The 14,797-nt window shown below is 39.6% G+C and overlaps 1 long non-coding RNA gene across 1 annotated transcript in view; it reads right to left on the bottom strand.

The window, feature by feature from the left end:
- Window positions 1–1,403: 1,403 nt before the first annotated feature.
- LOC120889623 (uncharacterized) overlaps window positions 1,404–14,797 on the bottom strand; it is a 52,985-nt gene continuing 39,591 nt past the window's right edge. The window contains exon 5 of the long non-coding RNA XR_013437210.1: window positions 1,404–1,563. This is a non-coding gene — a long non-coding RNA (uncharacterized LOC120889623). The remainder of the gene's footprint in view (window positions 1,564–14,797) is intronic.

The raw sequence follows: 14,797 nt of genomic DNA, 5'->3' as shown, positions 1-14,797 counted from the left end.
AGAATGTGATGAGATTTGGAGATAGATTCTTTAAAATGAGGCCATTAGGGTGGGCTCTAAACCAACATGACTGGTGTCCTTCTAAAAAGAGGAAATTTGGCCACAGACACAGAAAGAAAGCAATATGGAGTCTCAGGAAGAGGATGCAATTGCCTATCTACAAACAAGGAAAGAGTCTGGAGAAGATGCTTCCCTCATGGCCCTCAGAAGGAAGCAAGATGGCCATCATCTTGATCTCAAACTTCCAGCCCCCAGAACTGTGAGAAAATACATTTCTGTTGGTGAAGCTATCCAGTCTGTGGTACTTGGCTATGGTAGCCCTGGTAGATTGATAGCTACCACTTCCAACACTGAGACATTCTTTCAAACAAAGAGCTCTTCTTGAGTGTCCATACAGTGCTTGACACCTAGAAGGTGCTTAATAAATGCTGAACTGAGTGGAACAGTAGCTCATTTTTATCTTCCACTATATCAACCTCAAGTCGATCTTGCAGGTCATAGAGAACTGCCCTGTTCCTAATTGGTGTCTAGTCTTTAATCTCAGCTTTCATTACCCATACTCAGTCATTTATTCAGTTAGGAGTTAATTCAACATATATCAAGAACTATTCTTAGGGTAAGCACCAGAAATTATAGTAGGAGGAAAGTCCCCTTGAATGAAGAAATTCCTCCTTGGCTGATCCTATGCTAGGAATGTGTGTCACAGGATCCATCTCTCTGCCATGGGCCCATACTCCAGGACAACTTTGGCCTACTTTAGACTGAAGTCAGTGGCAGAGCCTGTCCTTAGCACAGGCCCAATGGAGGGCTGAGAGGCACAAGATCCTGATAGATAGGAGGGGCACCACTAAGAGGCCCAACAAGAGAGACGTTTCAGATATACAGCTGACTGGATTTTTTTGAATTCTCTCCTGCTGACCCTGGGGAGTATTTCTTGCCCTGGAGTGAACCCAAGGCTGATAGTTACAAACATATAGATCCCCCAGATACTGTCAGGAGTTTCAGCTTCTAGTTGGCAGGTGTCCAGCTACTGGGAGAATCTAGAATTAGGAAGGATGTAGAACAATTGTGTGTGTTAATGAGGACTGGGGAGTCAGCCAAGAAGCAACATGGTGGCATCTGCCACAATACTTCTTATGCCTATAGTTTGGGAAAGCACTGTCAAATCTGCATACATTCATACATATGTGTATACAACAAACAATGTGTTCTCATATGCTCCTGGCAGCATGCACAGGGGTCAGCATGTAACACATATGTGTCGACATGGCACCTGCACATAACACACTGAGCAGGTCATAGGCATGATAGATACTCAAAGTTATGCCCACTCATGGATACACACATGTACTTACACTCCCATGCATAATCCAAAATTTCAAAAAAATTTAATTTCCATCTAAGCAATAAAAGTTACATTTGGCTTACTACAGTATGTGGAATTCCCACCTCACATCAGGGTCTGTATCCTCTTCAATGCTTCAGAATGTCCTCCTGGGACTAAAAACAGGCACAGGCGTTCTCACCATCCAGGCTAGGGCTTCCTTGTCTTCCCTACAGACTCTGATTAGAACAGATGGAAAATGTGCTCATTTCTTTGGAAGTTATAAAGTATCTACCAACTAGAAAGACAGCTGTCATTATTCATGATTTTGGGGACAGAAAAACAATGTGACACCTGTAAAAGAACAGTAGATTAGGAACCAGAATTCTAAATTCTAGTCCCAGTTTTCACTCTTTCTTGCTGGAGTATCGATCTGGATCAAGCATGACAAGTTTCTTTTTAACCCCCACCTCTGGGACGTGTTTTTAGAAGTATTCGCAAGGCTACAAAAAATCTCAAAGAGAAGGAGTAATTTCTGGCTGAGGCTCAGGATAAGAATGTTTCTGACCCTTCTATTTCCAAAAATCTCTGAGTATGTATAATGATTGTAATTACCCAGGAACTGGAAGAAGAGCACTCAGCCTACATCAAGTTCCTTCTTTATGGCATTAGTCCAAACAGGGACCACACATTCATTTCTTTCTTTTATCGTATCCCTCCAACTCCTTAGAAGAAAACTTCTGAGTTGGGACTGGGGCTGTATCTCAGTGGTAGAGGACATGCCTAGCAGGCCCAAGGGGGTCAATTCTTAGCAGCACAATTTTTTTTTAAATTAAAAGTAAAATAAAACAAAAACCTCTGGATTGTGGATAATATATTTTGACTTTGCAACCTGCATGACTTCCACTGAGAGTTTACAACAATGACTGAGTCCATGATCTCTGTTTTTGAATGGACAGATGCCCTCAAAGTCCGCAGAGGTGTGTGTTAAACCCCCAATCTGAGATTACCAAGAGAGTTAGGATGTCTAGTATGCATTTTGCACAGTGTAGTTTCTGTGCTAATTCTATGGAGTATTGTGTCTACCTTCCAGTTTTGGTGACAAGTCCTGGTCCCTGAACAACATTTGTAGACTCTAAGCACAGGCTATCATTCAAACTGCTTGCGGGAGGGGGAACAGAAAGACTAGGACTGCCTCACTCTTCTAACAAAACTCATTAAAAAAAGGGGGAAACCAACCTAAGCAATTCAGACCTTATTCTTAGTTCTGCCTTCTGACTTACTACCAGGTTAGATGAAACCTCAGTGTGCCAGCACTAGACTATGCACTTTATATCTCTCATTCCATTAAATATGTTCCACTAGCTTTTTAAGTAAAATCACATTTTTAAAGTGAAAAAGTGGAGGAAGGAGGTTGAACTAGAAAGCTAAGAAAAATTGATCTGTGATCAGTACTCGTTCACATTGGCCTGACTCCACTCTGCCACCTGGCAGTACCACTGCAGACTCACTGAGGCTATCCTGGTTCACCATTCTTCACTGCAGAACATATAGGCATCCTCCCAGGTTATTTCCAATTGTTAGTGGGCCCCATCAGCCAGAATCTTTACTAGGCAGTGAATTTGACCCTAAAAACGAATACTGACGACTGAGAAATCACCTGTAGAATAGACGACCACTCAGATTCAAATAAGCCACCAGGTGGTTCACAAAAGAACAGATCTAAACAGTATTGTAAGGGCTTTGAAAAAATGACTCAGCCTACAATAAAACTCACAAAAGTCTACTTGGAACTTGTGGCCTGAACCCAGCCAGGTTGATGACCTGCTAAAACTAAAATGCACATTCTATGGTCTTAAACAAGACCTAAGGCTCAGTATACAACATTCAAACTAGACAGGAGATGATCCAGAACTGTTTAGTGGATGAATATCTAGGAAAAAATAAAACTCGCAGGGGAACAGACATTATAATATCTCACTGAAATGACACAGATGCTAAAACTATTAAAGTTATTAACATAGTCATTACAAAAATGTTATAAGAAGGAATACACTTGAAGTGAACAAAAAAGGAAGAAAATCTCAGGAAAGAAATATAAAAAACAAGAGAAAATTTCAGAATTGAAAAATACACTACCCATATTGTTGTGATCAGCCTTTCTTTGCCGTGACCAAAATACCACAAGAGCAACTTAAAAGAAAAAATGTTTATTTGAGTTCACAGTATCAGAAGTTCAGTCCATTGTAGGCCAAGTCCATTGCTCTTGGTCCACGAAGCAGGACATCAGGGCAGAAGGGACCAGTGGAGAAAATCTGCTCAGCTTATGGAGGCATCAAAAAGCAAAGGTGGCGGGAGATGCAACCTTTCAGGGCCCAGACCCAGATTCCCACCTCCTCCAGCCACCCACATCCTTCCTATAGTTTACCACCCAGTTCATTAAAACTAGGATGAGTGATTAGGTTTCATCTCTGAATATTCCAGCATTAACATAGGAGTTTGGGGAAGATATTTAATATCAAAACCATAATAAAAATTAAAAGCTCCCTGAATGGCTCAATAGCACAAAGGAAAATGTCAGTGAACTTGAAAGTAGATAAACAAAAATTATCTAAACTAAATAAAACATAATGCAAAGAAAAAAACAACAGTAAGCAAGAATATTTCAAGTCCTAGGAACTTGTGAGATGATACCAAAAGTTCTAACATCTATTTCATCAGAGAAGAAAGTAGAGTAACATCTTTAAATTTATGAAATAAGAACTGTCGACTTAGAGCTCTAGTTCTACAAAAACATCCTTCAGGAATGAAGGTGGAATAAAGATATTCTTAAAGAAAATAAAACTGGATTTATAACCAGCATATTTACCTAAAAAATTGATATACAAAGTTCTTCAGACAGTAGGGAAATTATACTATAAAAAATTTTGCAATATCACAAATAAAAGAAGAACAGAAGTAAAGATAAATGTCTAGCTAAATATGATGAATTATTATACTCCTCTTGAATTATTTAAAATATGTGATGGTTTAAAACATAAAACTTTCTGATTAGGTTTCCAATTTATGTAAACAAAGCACATAAAAACTACAATCACAAGGTAAGTGAGAATGGTAAAGAAACTATAAGTGTTAAGGTTTCTACATTTCACTTGAAGTGAAAAATTTTGATTCTAAGTATACTGTGAAAAAACTTTTAATCAAATACACCAACAAAACTTATATTTAAACTCCTTAATAATCACTAATGAAAAATATATAGAGAGATATGGTAAATAACACCATATATACATTAAATTGGAATAATTTTTAAAATTTCAAATGACCCAAAGGAAGGAAAAAAGGAGAAACAGAAAAGAAATCAGAAAGGGAAAAAAACACAAATAACAATATTTTAGTCCTAATAGTTCTAATTCAAACATATCAATAATTGTATTAAATGCAAATGGTCTAAACATACCAACTTAAAGTCAGAGATTTTCAGTTATTTTTTAAAAGATCCACTTTTATGCTATCTACAAGGAACTTAATTCATACATAGTACTATAGGAAAGCTGGAAATAAAAATATAGAAAAAGATATATCACACAAACACTTGTCAAAGAAAGCCGGAGGGATTTATAATATCAAAGTAGAATTCAGAGAAAGAGAAATTACAAGATGAATTAAAAGACATTATTCTATGATCAAAGAGCCAATTTGTGAAGAAGATATAATGATCCTAAATGTACATCCTAAAAATAGTTTCAAACTATGTGAAGCAAAATTGGACTAACTTGGAAATTGAGATAAATCCACAGTTATAGAGACATTATTTGTGTCTCAGTAATTAATAGGACAGGTAGACAGAAAATCAGCAAATGTATCTAAGAACCAAGAAACACCTTCAATCAGCTGATTGAACTGACATTTAGAGGATGCTCCACCAAAAAAATAAGTCATATTATTTTCAAGGACACCAGGGTCACTTACCAAGATAAACTATATCCTGGGTCTTAAAAAGCAAAATTCACAAATTCAAAAGCATTAATGCCATATAAAGTGCATTCTTTGATCAATATAGAACTAAACTTGAAATCAACAAAGAAAAGTCTTAAAACACATGAAAATTAAGAAACACATTTCTAATCTCTGGGTCAAGTGGGAAATCTCAAGAGCATTGCTTGGAAAGATATATAGCATTAAATCCTTACATTAACAAGATAAAAGGTCTCAAGTCAATAAGCTAAGTTTTCACACTAAGGAGCTAGAAAAGGAGCAAAAGAAAATGAAAGCTATTCAAATAAAAATGAAAGCAGAAATCAATAAAAGTGAAACAAACAGAAATAATAAAAGATTTCAATAAAACCAACAACTTCTTTTTATATTAATTTTTAATTGACACATAACATTTATACATATTTATGAGGCACAATGTGAAATTTGATTCATGTCTCTATTGGGTAATAATCAATTCAAGGTAATTAGCATATCCATCACCTTAAGCTTTTATCATTTCTTTATGAGTACATTCAAAATTTTCTCTTTTAATCAAAATACACCAACAAAATTTATATGCTTCTAGTAATACTGAAAAGAAAAGATGATAAAAAGATCATAAAGTATCAACATTAGGAATGAAAAGAAATTGAAAGGTTAATAAAGGTATTTTACAAACAACTCTACGCTTATAAAGTTGATGAATAAGATGAAATGGACAAATTCCTTGAAAACCATAAATGACCAAAGCTTACTCAAGGTGAAACAAATCATCTAAGTAGTCCTATAATTATTAAAAACTTTTAATTCATACTTTCAAAAGTTTGGGAAAAGAAATCTGCAGGCACTTTCACTTGTAAATTCTAGCAAATATTTAAAGAAGAAATACACCAATTCTACATGCTTTTTTCTCAAAAAAATAAAAGAAGGAGGACTTGCAGTTCATTTTATGAGACCCACATTGCCCTGACACCAAAACCAGGCAAAGACATTCTAAGAAAAGAAACTGAAAACCTAGAGCCCACTTTAATGCAAATACAAAATCCTCAACAGAAAAATCAGCAATCCACATGTGAGGCCCTGGGTTTGATCCTCAGCACCACAAAAAATAAATAAATAAAATAAAGGTATTGTGTCCAATTACAACTCTCTCTCTCTCTCTCTCTCTCTCTCTCTCTCTCTATATATATATATATATATATATATATATATAGATATATAGATATATAGATATGTATAAACGTGATCAATGTGAACTTATTCTGAGAATGCAGGACTGATTGAATATTAAAAAATCCTTCATATTAATATTCTGAAAAAGATGTATCTTGTGATTTGAAAATGTTCCCTATTCAGTTGAATATTGTTTTTATCAATTCATGGTTTTAACAATCTTAGCAAACTAGAAATAAAATGAAACTTCTTTAAGATGTTATGGGTTGGATATAAGGTCTCTTAGGAGCAGAAGGCTCCCTCTCCTTCTCCCTCCCCTTCTCCTCCTCCCCTTCTCCCCCTCCCCCCTCATTCCTCATCCTCCCCCCTCCCTCCCCCTCTTCCTCCCCTCCCCTTCTGCCTCCCCCTCTTCCTCCCCTCCCCCTCTTCCTCCCCTCCCCTTCTCCCTCCCCCTCTTCCTCCCCTCCCCCTCTCCCTCCCCTTCCCCTCCCTCTCCCTTTCCTGGCTTCCATGAGCTAAGCAGCTTTCCTCCTCTATGCCCTTCTGCCATGATGTCCTGCCTCACCTCGGACTCAGAGCTAAGGACTCAGCTAATAATGGACTGAACTTCAGTAAACTTTTCTCCTCCAAATTGTTCTTGCCAGGCATTTTGATCATACTGACAAAATGCTGACTAACTCACCACGCTAATCTCTACAGCCTTTTATTGACTCCTCACAATGACAGGCCATAAGAGTTACTATAAACATCCTATTTTACAGATTAAAACGAGAAAAACCAAAAATCCAAGTCCCAGGGAGGTTATTTACTACTTTATCCTGATTTGCTTGACTGGAAAATGGAGAAGCCTGTTTTAAATCCAGGCAACCTGACTCCGGGGTCTGTGCTTTTGACTACTATAAAAGTTGGCTTCCTAGCTAAAACTAAATTTATTTATTTATTTTTTTTGGTCCAGATAAACAGCTTGCCTTTAAACATTTATTTTTCAGACAAGAAGGAGAAGAAAAATAGCTATTTAGTGCCTAATATTGAGCCAAATGTTCTACACCTAGCCATTGCCATAAATATGCCAGTTGGTATTTCTCCTCACTTTAGTGATAAGCAAACTGAAATTTGAAGAAGCTGGGAAATGTGCATGATTACACAGCTAATTATGGGAAGAGAGAAAATTTTGTTAGGCCTGATTCTGCTACTGAATCAGCCACTACCCTGACATATTTTGGTGCCAATAGACTAGGAGGTAGTTGAAAGTATATGCAGAATCCCTGCCTGCAGTCTGCAAAACTTGTAGCTTTTTAAACTGCTCCCATGTCACTATGTCACCGTCACCCCTGTTTGCTCACATTGACTCCCTCTACCACCATTCCTCTCCCCTCTATCCCTGTCCCTCCTCAATGTCCTTGCTTCTCCTTTCTGACTATCAGTGGCCCCTCCATCAAGGAAATTTCAGGCATTGCCTCCTCCAGGAAACCTCCCCGACCTCTTTTATGCAGTGGCCTCTCCTTTCTTTAAAATCAAGTTTTCAAAAAGTACTTCACTCTTTAAATCTGTGAAATATTTGGAATTGGCAATCAACTTGTCCTTTCAATTTTCAAGTGGGATACCTTACAGGCTTTGAATGTGTCTAAATGACAGAAACAGTGTATTCAACACCAGTTCATTTTTACATGCCTGGCACATGGTACATGGTGATTCAACATATTCCCTTCTTCATACAGGATATTTCGGATGACATCTAAAAGGAGCAGCCCCATATTCTTATCCACTTGCTCTTCCTTGGTTTCCTATCTTGGGTTCTTTAATTTAGTTCTTTGTAAATCTGTTTATTGTCAGTGATCCTCATTAGAATGTAAGCTCTGTGAGGACAGGCACTTGATTCTATTCATCACTGGATCCCAAGAGTGTAATACAAGGCCTGGCTCACAGTTGAATGTGTACCTGAATAGATGAGTTAGCGAGAGACCCTAGAGTAGCAATCAGAGGCCCAAAACTGCTGTCACAGGGGTGGGTATTAACAGGAGATGAAGGTTGTGTGAGCTCAAGAGAGGATGCTCCTCAGAAGCGTCAAGATCAGAAATCCAGAACAGTGTGTGTGCTGAATACTTTTGCTCCCCTCCATTCCTCTCTATCCTGCTCTGTATCCTGGGAAAGGGGGCTCACATATGTATCATGCCAATCCCCTTGCTCTTTGGCTTCTAATTGAGTTCAGCCAATGGGGACCCTCATCAGTATATCAGAGGGCAGAAATAGAGAGAAGTCCCTAGCTCCCTCCTTGCCATGGTTCTCACCCATCAGGAGGGGCTCTCCAACAGACAATGCTCTGCCTTGTTCTGGCAACTCTCTCCCCTCCTTGTTCCTTCAGAACTAGAAGTGAAAACAGGACCCACCATTGCCACCCTCAGGGTGCTTCACCATCTGTTAGTTTTCTTAACTCTGCCCACTCTTTTGTGAGTAGTTCCTTCATTAAACTCTTTCAATCATTCCTAGACAGCATAAATCCTGCTAGACACAACTCAAAAGGTCCTTGGACCAGCAACAAGGAGGAGAAATCAGTGAAATTAAGTCAGAAAACCCAGGGATATATAGCATTTAATATAATTTTGGATATGAGATATCCCCCAAATATCCTGTTAATGCAGGAATATTCAGAGGTAAAATGATTCGATCATGAGAGCTGTAACCTAATCGGTCCATCCCAGTTTGAATGGACTGGGTAGTAACTGCAGGCAGGTGGGGTGTGGTTAGATGAGGTGGGTCACTGGAAGCATACCCTGAAAGGGTTGTTCTTCCTGCTTCCCCTTCCTCTTCCTCTCTTTTGCTCTTGGCTTCTTTACTCAGTCCTAAGCTGAGCAGCTTTTCCTTGTTTGGGCCCTTGATCCACAATGTACTGCGTCACTTGAGCCCAGAGAAACCATCTATGGACTGAGATCTCTAAAATCATGAACCCAAGTAAACTTTTCCTCCTATAAATTGTTCTTGTCAGGTATTTTAGTCACAAGGACAAAAAAGAAAACAAAAAAACAAAAAAAAACTTGACTAAAACAGCATAGAAATGTTTCTCCATCTAAATCCACTATGACAAAGGCTTAGGACAGTTTCACTTGAAGGACTAGCCCCAAAGACAACCTGTTTGAGCAGCTACACCGCCAAGTCAGGCTCCCAAAGAACATTCTGTCTTCCATCTCTGGGTTCACACCTCCTCCCAGTTGGGAAGGAAGGATGCACAACCCCTGTGAAAATGTGTGTCATGTTCAGCTTCCTTCCTAGACTTTCAAACAGCCAAGCCAATGACCTACACTCCAAAAACACAAAGGCCTCTTTTGAGGTCAGTGTCCAGCACCTGACTAGTCCCTCTTTGCTGCCAACCATATTCCTCTCTTGCTTGGTCCCATTCTTGACCCTTGGATTTCAGTGTTTTTTGTTGTGTTTCTTTTTTCCTTTTTGTCCTCCTTCCTGCCTTTTAGACCTAATGACTTGTTGAGAGCCACAGCCAAAGGGGCCCCAGCAAACTTCCAGCTGCCGGCTGATGATTGGCTCACAGCGGCCCCAGCAACATCTAGCTGATTGGCTCCTCTGCGGTGATGTTCATTGGGCTGTTTCCCTGCCCTTCAGACTGCCAGCTGATGATTGGCTCACAGCGGCCCCAGCAACATCTAGCTGATTGGCTCCTCCACAGAGCTGCTCATTAGGCTGTTTCCCTGCCCTTTCAGACCATGGAGCTGCTCATTGGGGGACTTCTTTGGTTCCGCCCATGCGACCCAGCCAATCAGCCTCAAGAGCAGGAGGATTGTGGGAGGTGGTGAGGTTGGTGTGGGTGAGAGGCTTGTGGAAGCCGGTGGTGGCAGTTGGGCTCTGAGGATTTTTTTCCTGAGGAGCTGTTTTGCTTGGCGTTTGTAGTTCTAAAAATAAAGTTAGTTTCTTTTGACAAGTGGCTCCTGAATTGTGCCCAGCCAGACTGCGGCAATGACTAAACATATTTGCCTTGATTTGAAATATTCTCTCTGAGGACTTTGGGTTACACTCTCATTTATATTTCCTCTCCTGGATGCCTATACAGGATACAGTCACCCAACAGCCTCTGGACCAGTTAGCCATCACCTCAGGACGTGAGCATGTGTACATGTGCATGCACACATGTGAGCGCACATGTTTGGGGCAGAGACAGAGAGAGATAAAATTTCCTGAGTCTGAATCTTGGCTCTCATGTTTTCTAGATGCATTCTAGGGCAAGTTACATATATTGTGTGTTGCTCAGTTTCCTAATCTGTGATTCATTTCTTAAAAGCACTTGTGCAATAAGTTTGCTGTGTGATTCAAATCCTATTCACTAAATATTTCCAGTTGCCACCCCAACCCTTTGTGATAATATAGAAGAATTGTATTTCTCGACCCTTTTGTAAGCTAGAAGGGTAATGAAGGGAGTTTCAGCCAATAAATTGTGAGCAGAAGAATATCACTTCAGTGCTGATACCATATTCTCTAGAACTTTCTTTTCCTCTGTCACATAGGGCATGTTTCAGATATTGGCTGCCTGGGTGGCAGAATAAGGACAATGTGAAGCAGGACTGCCACCCCTATAAAATTAACAGGCAGCAAGAGAGAAAAAATAGCCTTGTCGTGGTAAACCACAGAAATTTGGAGATTATTTGTTACGCCATAACCAAGCCTGTAAGGACTTAAATAGCTGTCATAAAGACTAAGAAAGTTCATAAAAATTTCTTGACTCTGTAGTTAATGCATCAAAAATAGTAAACAAAAGTTGTTACCATTTGTATGACTGACTCTTTTTATCATTATTTATTGGACATGGAGGTGTGCAGATACACCTGTTTCTTTTGCTACATCAAATAGTTGAATAACCTTGCATTCTTGGCCCTTGGGAAATGAAGTAAGGAATACCTCTAAACATCTCAGGTCAGTTTAAGTGTAAAATCTGTTGAGCTGAAAAATTTCCAACAGGGTGTTCTGACATCGGCATCACACATGGACTTGGTAAATATGTCCCAAGCCCTTTAACAGGCAAGTCTTGTTATAAATTTAACTTCCATGAAGTAGGTTAAAGTGTAGGCAAAACCAGAGAAGGTTCCTTTGGCTAGTGCTGAGAGACAGAGGAGAGGCTGTGTTGGATCATTTTTTCCTACAGTCTGAATGATTGTTGGTCTGTGGGGATCACAGAAGACCTCCAATTAATTATTACTGGGGAACATGAAATCATAAACAAAATTCCTTATAATAAATTTTTCAAATGAGATCACATGTTTTATTTACAGTACTGGCCCATTTTGGGCTTTAAATCTATGAGAAAAACCAAACATGCTTTTTTTCTTTCTTTTCTTTTCTTTCTTTTTTTTTTTTTTTTTTTTTGGTCAAATAGGATAAAAAGTACTCAATAGCCTTCTTTCTCTCCTTGCCAAGGAGGACATGCGCTCTGTATAAGAAGAAGGCAGGCCCAGGCTCTGTCAGCTGGAAGAGTAAATTCCCTTTTTTGCTTTGTAGAGAAAGATTTAAATGCTAATGATCCTTTCACATGACTGGGACAGAGGGGAGAAAAACAAAAAGTCCTGCTGGGGTTCAGATATTTTGCTTCTGAATTGAGCATAGCGCCTGAGTAGAAGATAGAACATAGGCAAAGTCACAACGTGTAACCTTCTATAACCAGCAGCTACCATCTTTAACTTAATCACATTTAATCATACTTAATCACATGTTCCTATAGCTAAAACTCAGAAAACTTTGTTCTCAGCCTTCTACAGAGAAAGTGAATAGGCTATAAGGGCTGGCTGAAGGTCTTCTTTGTACTTTGTCTATCTATAGCTTAGCAAGGTCATTTGTGATCTTTGGGGAAGAGGTACCTTAAATAAACTCACACCAGTCCTCACAGCCACAGATCTGGTGGGCTAGGAAATGCCATTATCAAACTGACTATAAAAATCTATTTTCTGATAAATATTCATAATGAATCAGAGACTATAAATTTATTGGGCCATTAAAAACTCTGCTAGGCACCAGTCTGGGGCACAATCTTGCAGGATAGGTTATTTTCCAGTACGTGGTATAAACATTAACCAAACAGAGGTATATTGTGCCATTTCCCTGTGACTGTTTTCTGTGGTTGCTAAAAAAGCATTGCCATAGGTTTGGTGACTTAAAAAGGCAGAAATTTATTCTCTGAATTCCAAAATCATTATCACTGGGTCAGAATCAAGGTGTTACAGGGCCATGCATCCTCCAGAAGCTGGGGACGGGGGGATCCATTTCTTGCCTCTTCAAGTTCCTGGTGGCTGCAACATTCCTTGGTTTGTGGTCCCACCCTTCCAATCTCTGCTACCATCTCATTGTCTTCTCTTCTGACTGCATCTCTTCTTTCTGTTAAAAGGATTCTTGTGATGGCACTTAGGCACCCTGGATAACCCAAGGTAATCTCATCATCTCAAGATCTTTAACTTAATCACATTTAAAGACACTTTCTCCATATAAAGGAACATTTACCGGTTCCAGAGACAGGAACTTGATATTTTTGAAGGTCATCATGGAGCCTACTACAGTCCCAATAGTTACAAAGTATGAGCCCAAGAACAACAGGTGACTCTGCTGTAGAATTTATGGTTTTCACTAACACAATTCTGTTGGATTAATGGTCTCATGGAAAGAACATGAGAAGTACTTCACCATGCCTAAAGCCTAAAGTTATAACTGTCACAGTGTCACATTGGACTCTCCATGCAAGTGGAGCCACAGGTAAAGAAATGAGTTATTATATTGAAGAGACCTAGGTCACTACTATAAAATGGGAGTGGGGTGAATGTGACTAGAATTCAGAAGATTCACAGAGCACTGTCTTTCCGTTCTTCCATACCCAATAGCAATGGTGAACAGATGGTTGCAGTGTTCAAGGCCCAACAAGAGCAAGGCTACTAGAGTTTCAGACTCCTTAGAAATGAAAAACTTAATCTCCAAAATGGGCAAATAACCCTGAGTGGTTAAACTGTTTACCAAGGATGATGGAAATCTAAAATGGATGAAAGAAGAAAGAGATGATAAAGGTTATTTCAAAACACTGTGGTGATCAGAGCTCATTCAACCAGGCCTCCTGTATTAAGCGTTTTAAAGAATTTGAATCAAGAAATCACTTTGAAGACTCAGTCAACAGTGAAGTGATGAAAGACACAAGTTAACCTGAGCTATGCTGACAGGGGACTTCAGATGTCTTAGGCTTTGTTGTGGATGCTGCAGGAACCATGTAGGCCCCTGATTGATAACTACAGCCCCATTTCTTCAGCTGTGGAGAGTATATGCTGGTGGCTTCTGCTGAGACCATCCCCTGGACTCGCCAACTGTGGAAGGGAAAACCTAGTTTATGTACTCTGCCAGGGCAAGCCATATCCAGTGTCTGGTTGATATGAGTGGATCAGAGGGAGGCTCCCTGTCCCTACTTGGAATATCTCTGAAGGATCATCCCAGCCTTAGAGACCCTGCTGGGATTGGTCAAAGCTCTATTGCTAGTGCACTGTCATTCAATTTCTGCCTCTGTCCAATTCGGTAGTTACATTCATTATCTACGCTGAATACCTGTCCTTTGCCCCTGACTCACTTCCATGCAATCTCAAATTCACCTCAAGCTAGCTATGTCCCACCTCAACCATGTCCTGCATATCTTTTTACTCTGTGACCCAGGGTCCATACAAGCTCCTTGGTCTTTGCACTCACTTATACAGAGCCTAGAAGTACAGAAGAGCTAATAACCTCCAGAGGGCAAATCCCAAATGAGGAGGTGTGGGAGCCAGGACACAAATGTTCCAGCCTCCTATACTTCAAGTGAACTGGTATGTGTTCTAGATGCTGTTTGAGAGCCTGTGGTGGAATATAGCTAATGAGGCCTGGAAAGCAACCTCAATAATGTATTATTATTATTATTATTTGGTTATGGGGATTGACCTCAGGAGCACTCAACCACTGAGCCGAATCCCCAGTTCTATTTTGTATTTTATTTAGAGATAGGATCTCACTGAGTTGCTTAGCATCTCTCTTTTGCTGAAGCTGGCTCTGAACTCATGATCCTCCTGCCTTAGCCTCCTGAGCCACAGGGATAACAGGTGTGCACCACCACACCCAGCAATAATATATCCTTATGTGGACTTCTCCTCTCTGATCTGCTTACTGGGTTTATCTCCCATAACTCTGGAAACTAAGTCCTATTTTCAGGTTCTGCTCAGAGAGAGACTAAACTTCAAAATGACATCATCAGATAGGTGATTGTTTTATCCCCTATAGATTCATCTTTCTCAAAGCAAAGAAATTTGGTGGGGAGGTACAAATTCTGCT

Source organism: Ictidomys tridecemlineatus, chromosome 4 (assembly GCF_052094955.1).
Source record: "Ictidomys tridecemlineatus isolate mIctTri1 chromosome 4, mIctTri1.hap1, whole genome shotgun sequence".
NCBI lineage: Eukaryota > Metazoa > Chordata > Mammalia > Rodentia > Sciuridae > Ictidomys > Ictidomys tridecemlineatus.
The sequence above is the reverse complement of the archived record's forward strand: the minus strand, read 5'-3'. Positions and strand labels throughout refer to the sequence as shown.